The 9,379-nt window shown below is 47.6% G+C and overlaps 1 long non-coding RNA gene across 1 annotated transcript; it reads left to right on the top strand.

Annotated features, from left to right (window-relative positions):
• Positions 1 to 6,506: 6,506 nt before the first annotated feature.
• On the top strand, positions 6,507 to 7,324 carry LOC123134822 (uncharacterized). Its single transcript, XR_006465744.1, has 2 exons — positions 6,507 to 6,870; positions 6,965 to 7,324. It is a non-coding gene; the product is annotated as an uncharacterized lncRNA (long non-coding RNA).
• The last annotated feature ends 2,055 nt before the right edge of the window (positions 7,325 to 9,379 follow it).

Genomic DNA, 9,379 nt, shown 5'->3' with positions numbered 1-9,379 from the left:
CTAAGTGCATCTCTAACCAGTCCATTAAAATTTAGCCCCTCAAATGACCTCTTAACCTTAACTCCTTATATTTGAAAAGTTAAATAAAACTGTTTCCATCCTGAACTCTTAAATTGAACTCTCTAAATCTTTTTTCAAATGAATTCATTTCAAACGCAAATTCAAACTACTCGATTGAAACACAAATGTAGGAAAATTCAATACATTGCATAACATGAACTTAAATTACTCCATTCGAACAAAATAAACTACTACTAGCATATTAAAAACTAAATTGCAGGAGCACTCTATATTTTCCCTTATAAATTGTGTCACTATGTATTGTTTCCTATTATATGAAATTGCGGGAGCAACCTGCCCTCTGACGAGGTTCCATCAAAAATACTAAATACTGAATAACTTAGTCTTCTTCGGCCATGAGATTCTCACAATCCATGCCGTCAGAGTCACTATACGGAGGTTGCGATCACTTTCGGTCCTGCCTCATCGCCGACCCCCCACCCCATTGGAAGGCCTGCCCTCATCGACAATATTTGTTTAGAGCTCGTAGAATTGGAACTCCTTGGCAACAAGCTCCGAGTGACCCGCTCGGAGGTCGGCCATGTAGGCCTTGTCGGTGCGAGCAACCTCGATCAGCTTGAAGGTCTCCCAATTCTCCCGCACTTCGTCACGGGAGACCACTCAGGAATGGATGACGATGAAATCCAAGATGGTGCCGCTACTGAGGGGAAATTTTATCTTCACTCGGGAGCTGTGGACGCGGACCACCGTCATGTCGTACACGCAAGCCACCTGCTCCGCCTATTGGAACGAGCCGAGATCCAGTGCCGCTTCCCCGTGTCCCTATCGTTAATCTCTGGCACCCAAGCCCCCCACAACAGTTGTCACATGCCGTGGTACTTCTTCTTCAGTGATGGTAAGATCAGCAAGTTGGACATGGATTTGAAGCTTGGGGCTCCGATGCGTGCTCAGGGCGGCTGCGCAGCCTTGTTTCGGTCGCAACATCGATTGGACAGTGGCCCGCTACGTCGATTCTGTGATGGTAACTTCCGATGGCTGGTCTGGGCATTCGAGGTGACATGGGCGGCCGCGGTTCATCGGAAGATAGGTGTGGGAAGGGGAATCGGTGCTTGCGGTTTGGACTGTGGTGCAAGCGAGGGCGAGGGCTGATGCATAAGGAAGGGCCAAAATTATCCTGAGACTCGGATGCGGCCGCTCAAATATAAGCGTCAGCTAACGCGCCAGGCTTCAGCTAGGTCCGATTTAACTCCTCAAAAAGAAAAAAATTGAGGAGTTAGCAGTTTATAAAGAATGTTCGCATATTCAAAAAATGGTCATGATTTTGAAAAATGTTCATCAATTTGAATAAAATTGCGAGTTCAAATAATGTTAATGAAAATTTTGTAAAATGTTCACAAAAATGGAAAAAGTTTGTGATTCAAAAACTGTTCCCAAATTTTGAAAAATGTTCGCTGATTTAAAAAATGTTCATTGGTTCAAAAAATGTTTGCCAATTTAAATCATGTTCATCAATTTTAAAAATGTTCACGCATTCCAAACAAATGTTCGTGATTTTCCAAAAATGTTCCCAAATTTTAAAAAATGCTCACCGACTCAAAAAATGTTCACGAGTTGAAAAACAAATCACAATTTGAATTGGGTTCTCTCAGGGGAAGTGCATCATACATGGCCCTTGCCTACATGTCCCAGCAAGTAGGGAAGTTCGAAAAATGAAGATCCATTCCGGTGTACATGGTCTGACGGCCAACTCTTTTTTTTTTGAAGCTAAAACGCCAGTTGGCTCTTTATTCATTTGGCACTAGCATGTCTGGCCGTAAAGAATCAGCCAGCCACCCAGGGATTGTCTCATACATAATCTGAGAAGAAGAAAGTTCTAAAGAAAGTCTAGCTACCCGGTGAGCCACCGTATTACACCGCCGGTTGGCAAACCGTAGCTTAAATCCCTGGAAAAAAGTACTCAAAACTCTAATCTCTTTCAAGAGATGATAACATGACGATTTCTGCGGTGACTCCCACAGCCGTATAATCTCCTGGCAATCTGTTTGGACTTCAACTCGATGTAGCCCCATATCACATGCCATGGACAGCCCATCTCTGCATGCAAGGAGTTCAAGTGTCAATGGATCAATTATCCCCTCATACCTTGAGCCTCCCGCTCTAAGAAAGAAACCATGGTGATCACGGGCAACAAAACCCGTTCCTCCTCGCACCCGTGCCGAGTGTGTAGCTCCATCCGTATTGATCTTGACCCAACCCTCATCCGGTGGCAGCCACCGAGGCGGACAAACAGGCTGGTTCTTCACACTAACAGGGAACTCCAGCGCTCGCACTATCTCTTCTATGATGATCATCGATTGCGACGGCTGATACACTTGTTCACCATGTGTATATCTATTTCTTGAGTGCCACACCGCCCACATCACCGTAATCATAATAGCAGCATCCTCTTACTTAAACAGCTCATGATCGATCAGATCCCTGGACCATGTCATCGGGTGTAGCCTTGGGATACGTATATCGAAGAAACGCTCCGCAGCCTCCCAGAACCATACCGCATGGTCGCACTCCATCAGTGAATGAAACAGAGTTTCATTGTCATGTCCACACATGGGACAGTTCGGCGTCTGCTTGATATGGCGTCGTTGAAGCTCACCATAATTTGGTAGGAAACCTTTAAGCACTCGCCACCAGAAAACTCGAATCTTAGGAAGCACATTCAGCTTCCACAACGCACGCCATACTCCTTCATCGCCAGAAGACGATCCTACCATTGCCGACAGCTGAAGCTTTGCTTGCATCGTTTGCCGGTAGGCTGACCGGACGGTGAAAATGCCCGACTTCTCCCAAGCCCATGCCCATATGTCTGTACCTCCTGCTCTCGATCTAGGCATGGCCAAGATCGCATCCGCATCCGGGGGAAAAAACAGACTTCGGATGCCATCTACGTCCCATTGGTTTGTCTCCGGATCAATCAGGTCAGCCACAAGCTGAATAGAATTCGGCTTGAGCGCACCCATTGGAGTCATGGACGTGGAGCCCTCTATCCAATGGTCATGCCACACTTCGGTTGTTGATCCATCTCCAACTCGTCAAATTAGTCCTTTCTTGAGCATCTCTCTCCCTACAATTATAGCCTTCCATGTTTTAGATGCACTTTTTGGACAGCCCGCAGTTAGGAACCCCTCATTTGGGAAATATCTTCCCTTTAGAACTCGGGCACACAAGCTGTTCTCTCAGGGGAAGTGCATCATACATGGCCCTTGCCTACATGTCCCAGCAAGTAGGGAAGTTCGAAAAATGAAGATCCATTCCGGTGTACAAGCTCTGACGGCCAACTCGGTTATGTAAAACGAAAACTGACAATAGACGTGAACACAACCGAACGAACACCATTAACTGCCCCCGCAAAAAAAAACATGAACTGAATAAACCATAAATATCGGTTAACCCAGTTTAGTTTGGTTCTCCAATTTTCGGTGCAAAAGTACTCACCTCTAACTATAAGCCCGTAAGAGAACTTAACTTATGACTGATGAACGGCGGCGCCGTAATGCGTGCATATAGCGTAGTGCCATTTAGCCATGCATATGCATCGCATACTCAGTTACTCACGACCACATATCGGCGGGCAGGACAAGCAGCCATGAAGTCTTCGAGATCAACACACGTACGCAAGAGACAAGACGGCAGGGGCAAATCCCAATCCAAATTCCTGCCGAAGATCCAAAGACCGCCGAACGGCTCACGCCATGTAGAGAGTCTCAGAGAGCTTCTCTCTCTGTCTCACCAGTCGCTATTTAGGGCTTGTTCTGAACTCCTCCAACTCTCAACTCCACAAACTTTTCGTTTGAAGTCGCTATTCAAGGGAACCATAGTAGGAGCATCAGTGCATGCCCAGTGCTCTGTGATCCCGCTAGACGGCACGGTGTACACACGGACAACCACCTGCTTTCTCGCCGCCGCCGTCCTCCTCCTCCTTCCCCTTCTGACCTCCTATCCATGCGCGGTCGCCGCATATCGCCTGCCGCCAGCCCCTCCTCCTCCAGAGCAGTGGTAGTTATCAACACTTGCGTTTTGTATGTTGTATGTAGTATCTGTCGGAACCGAGAGTATGTACGTGTCGTATGTAGTATATAACAATGATTAGGTAGTATATATATTAATTTTTAGGTAGTATGTACCATTTTTTGAGTATGCTCATTTTTACGTACAAATGCGTACATATTTTACAAATATAACAAAAACTATGGGCTCATATGCAATTTTTTCATGTAACTTGCTTTGAATATCTTAGATATAGTACATAAACATATTTAAAATAATAAAATAGTATATATAGTACCACATGGTAGTATATGAGACATGTGGGGTAACTACCACCGGGTGGTAGGATGGATTTTCCCTATATATATATATATATATATATATATATATATATATATATATATATATATATATATATATATATATATGCGATCAAATATCCTTTGGGTGCTTCGAATCCTAGCCTTGTTGTGTGTATGAAATGAATCGGGTGCCTCGATGTGATTGCAGTGCTGCTGCTAGGTGGCGACGCGGGTGCTTGCGGCCGGAGCGCGGCGAGTGAGGGGAAGGAGCTGGCAGTGGGAGCTGGCAGGCGCTTGGGGCATAGGACGCCGGTGTGGAGGCCTCCCTCGCCGAGACCCCAGGCCAGCCAGGGGGTGTACACGCCCACGCCGCCACCGCCGCCGTCGACCAACCAATAGGGCGCCTGGGGTCCGAGGGCATGCATGCGCGGGCACGCGATGCTGGCGTCCTTCGATCGATCAATATCTCCTGCCTTTTTCAGGGTGTTGCGTGGGATATGCACCAGAGGATAAAGGACGGCTTGCTGCCGTGTACGAAAGCACTTTCGCTAGTGTCAAATAAGTTGGAGTCAGTTCCATATAGTACAACTACTCGTATGATGCTCTCATGCTCACTTATCTCCATTCTATAAAGTACAACTAGGGTAGTTGTTTTGTTTATGAAAAAAATCAGATCTCTTGTTAAAGGTGCTTGACCTTGTTGATGACAGTTGGGAAGTCTTCGTGAACGTGTCTCTAAGGACCAGTGCGTTCTGGAGCTGCAATCATCGTCGTTGAACCCTTGTATAAATCTGAAGCATCTGACACCAAATCTCGCCACATGACAAGAAACCCTAACCTCATCGCCCAAAGGGGATGACAGGAACCTACCCCGAAGCTCCGCAGACTATGTCGAGATGGACAAACTCGAGGAGCGTCAGAGCCCGGAAGACAAACTCGAAGAAGCGCCGCACCTGCAAGAAATATAAACTCTACTAAACTACTAATCGGAGCGGAGGCACCATGATGCCCCTCCCCGCCACCGACCGCCGAAGCAGCAGGCGGAGGGAAGCGAATCCATGGGCTCGCTGATGAAACCTGGAGGGGAGAGTTTACCCTAGCAGTCCAGGGTTAGGTGGAGACAACTACGGTAGTTGGCTTGATAATTTTTCATTTCTCAAATCCGTAATCAAAGGAGCTGACATGTTAATATGACCCAGTTGTTAATTTTGCATTCATTAGTACATACTAGAAGGGTTGTCGCGTGCTGTGCCGTTGGTGTTGTTGAGTTTTCATAAATCTCTTACTCCCTCTGTTTTAAAATATAAGGTGTATAGTTTTTGAAATATAAGGTGTATTCATTTTTTTAAAGTCAAACCTCTTTTTTAAGTTTGACAAAATTTGTAGAGAAATATGTCAAGTTGGTAGTGTCGGATTCATCATGAAATGAATTTTCGTATTATTTATTTAGTATTGTAGATGTTGATGTCGATAGGACCCTTCCCCGGACTCTGCGCAAGCGGGAGCTACATGCACCGGGATGCCCTTCTTTATTTATTTAGCATTGTGGATGTCGATATTTTCGGCTATGAACTTGGTGAAAGTTAAAGAAATTTGACTTTTCAAAAAGTAAATACACCTGATATTATAGAACTGATGGAGTATTTGGTTTGGCAAGTGAGGGAAATGATGTAGTGCGTTTTCTTTTTAAATAATAATAATACATCGACTTATTAAATGACAAAGGTTATGGGCAATTGGATTTTTTTAGTTTGGCTATGTGCCACCCCCTAATTTTTCTTTTGAGGCAAAAAATGATTAATATATAATAATACATCAACTTATTAAGTGACAAAGGTTATGGGCCTTTGGCAGGCTAAATTGCATCTCGATCTAACCTAGTCGTGGGTTTGCAAGTTTGATCCATTTCGCCTTGTGAGAGATGTGAAGGCGAAGGGAGTGTACAATCACGTGGCCATTGGTAAAGAGAGCAATGTGTCACGAGGGTGGAACTAGGAAGCAACTAGTACAGCTAGCCATGTATCACCAACACACGCAAGATGAGCAGAGCCGAAATCCAGCCCACGTTAGCGGTTGGCTGGGGATATAAGAGTGTCACAATCAGACAACGAACAGCTCACACCACACACAAAGCAAAGCTCTCACTCATTGTCTCGTTACGCTACTGACTCGAGCACAGTTTTTCATTTTGTTTGTGTGTAGTTCTTTTTCCTTTTTAGTTTGCCACAAAGCCTTTTTCCTGATTTCTTTCAATATTGCCCCTCGATTTTCAGCTTTACACACCACCGATGCATTAAATACTCCTTCAATTGTGTATCCCCTCTCTTTCCTCTTTACCTTTTCGATCTCCCATCGAGCCAACTCTCTCCCCCCCAAGACGGCAAGATGTACCAACGGGGAGCCACCTGTTTTCTCGTCATCGTCATCGTCCTCCTTCTCCCGCCCCTGCTAACTTCCTATCCATGTGTGGCCGCCGCACATGACCCACCGCGTCATGCTCCAGGTATATATAGTTCTCTTTGGATGTATCCGAATCCGCGCTTCGTTCTTTGTATGTATAATTGGGTCCGTTGATGTGATTATGGTGATGATGCTAGGTGGCGGTGCTGGTGCGTGGGGTCAAACGGGCGGGCTTCATAGTCAAGGGGGAAAGGTGTCAGGGATGGGAGCTGCTAGGCGCTTGGGACAGAGGATACCACTGAAGGACCCTCCCTCGCCAATCCCTAACGAGAACTCGGGGGTGGTGATTCCCCTGACGCCGCCGCCACCGCCGTCGATCAATTAATAGGTATTGGGAGTCTGGGTACGAGCATATGCCATGGTGGCTTCCGTGCACCTCTGGTCTCTTACTAATGTGTTACAAGAATAATCTTGCTGGTGTGAAATAAGTTGTCATGCTTCAGAGTCTTAAAATGTATTGTTCACTTCTCTATATAGATTTGGACTTCTGAGGTAAATGGCGGAAATAATTTTTTTTTTTGGATGTTGCGTGGATATGCACCACAGTCCACAGCATAAGGAACGGCTAGCTGCCGTGTACGAAAGCACTTTTGGCCAGCGGTCAAACAAAGTTCGACGCAATTCTATATTGCACAACTACTCGTATATGTGATGCTCTTATTTCCAGTCTACACAGGACAAATATGGTAACAGACGAAAATAAGTTCCATGAGCTTTGGATATGCGCCTCCATGTGAGACGTGAAGGTGACTAAAAAAATGTCATTCACATGTCAGTTGGCAAAAAAGGTAGCACTGTAATCTTCGATGCTTAAGTCCGACGGCAACCCGTAAATTTTTCTCCTGCATGCGTCCTGGGACAGCGACCAGCCCACGGACACGGATGCGGGAGGCTGCCATCCAAACGTAGTATATATATGTCCATCAGTAAATTCAAATTCACATTGATCCTCACAACATGCCGAATCACATCCGCGACCGATAGCATCCCCGATCATAACTAAAAAGAGTCAAATATACATAGTTTTTACATGTTCGAATTCAAAAGAACATCAGTCTAGCAGTCTGTGCATTTCTGCCCCGCCGGACCAGCAATCCTAGCAAGCTACTCATCTTTCTGACACTCCAACATCTGGTAGCGGACGGATTGCACGATAATTCTAGTATCGGCATCCAAAGAGTCGATATTCAAGGTCAACATCTTGGCATCCTCCACATTGGCGACGATCTTCACCCTCTTTTCTTCGAGCGCGACCTTCTTTTCCTCGAGCATGGCCTTCTACTCCACCAGCGTCGTCTTCCTCTCTTCGATCATGGTCCTCCTCTCTTCGAACTTGATCTTCTTCTCCGTCGCCTCTATCAACTGTTTGAACCTATTCGGTAGCTCCATCTCCTATAGGTTCTCCGACATTTTCATGCGTCGGCGGCGGAAGGAAGGGGGGGGGGGGGGGGAATGAGCGGGAATTGGACGGAGAGCGACGGAGAATGGAAGAAAAGAGTGGGGGATTTTTGTACGAAAACAATGCGGGATGCTACAAAAGTCCGGGCTCCGCCTTTCTTTTGGGTGGGCCAGGGGGAAGAGCGACGTTTCGCGTGTCTGGAATCCAGCAAAGCCCCCCACATTTTTCTTCGTTTGCAGGAGAAATCGCGTCCGAACCGCTCCGGGGACCGATACAGAACAACGTTCAATGACTTTCACGGTCCGGACAGCGCGATGCGGATGGTTGCGGAAGGTTTGACGATCGGCGTGGGAGATGACCTAAATAAGAATCCTCTTGTACATAGGGTAGAGTTGAACTCGTATTCAACTACTGCTAAGAGCATCTCTAGCCGTCCCCCCTCTAAGCCCCAGGACCACTTTTTTCACCCTGGCGCTAAAACAATGAGCCAGTCGGACCCCAAGATCTCATTTTGCGCTGGATTTAGTCAAAACACAGCCGGCGATCGCGGGCGAGACCCAGTAACCTGGGGCAGCTGGGAGGCATCGGCGCTATCCTTTTTCCTTTTCGGCCCACTATCGGCGACTCTCCCCTCTTTCTCTCTGCTCTCTCCTCTTTTTCCACCGAACACAGTGGAGACGGGCGAAGCAGGAGCGGCAGTCAGCCACCATCGACGTGCTCGCCGCGGCTAGCCTCCTCCACTCCGTCCCCGTCAGCTCCGTCACGTTCGACGCCGGTGAGAAGACCTGGGCGCGTTGTCGTGCCTCCGCGGGCTCGACCAGGACGGCCTGGACACGGGGAGCCCGACGAGGCATGGGAAGGCGGCGCTGGGATTTGAAGCGGCGGGGCGCTGGGCATGGACGGGCGGCGGAGACGACGAGATTCGAGATGGAGGAGGCGCGGACGGCGTTGAAGGCCGGCAGGAGGGGAGTCCAGACTGGGTGGGGGCAGAGGCGACGTCCTCTGCCTGAACTGCTGCTGCTCGATGCAACAGAAGCAGAGGAGCGGCGACGGCGAACTTGGCGTGGGCTCCCGGCGACTCCAGGCGACGAAGGAGGACGAGGAGGAGGGCGTGAGGCAGGGGTTCGAGCTCCTGGCGCCATGGGAGCTGCAG

Source organism: Triticum aestivum, chromosome 6B, assembly GCF_018294505.1.
Source record: "Triticum aestivum cultivar Chinese Spring chromosome 6B, IWGSC CS RefSeq v2.1, whole genome shotgun sequence".
Classification (NCBI taxonomy): domain Eukaryota; kingdom Viridiplantae; phylum Streptophyta; class Magnoliopsida; order Poales; family Poaceae; genus Triticum; species Triticum aestivum.
Note: the sequence above shows the minus strand (reverse complement) of the source record. Positions and strands in the feature narration are given on the sequence as shown.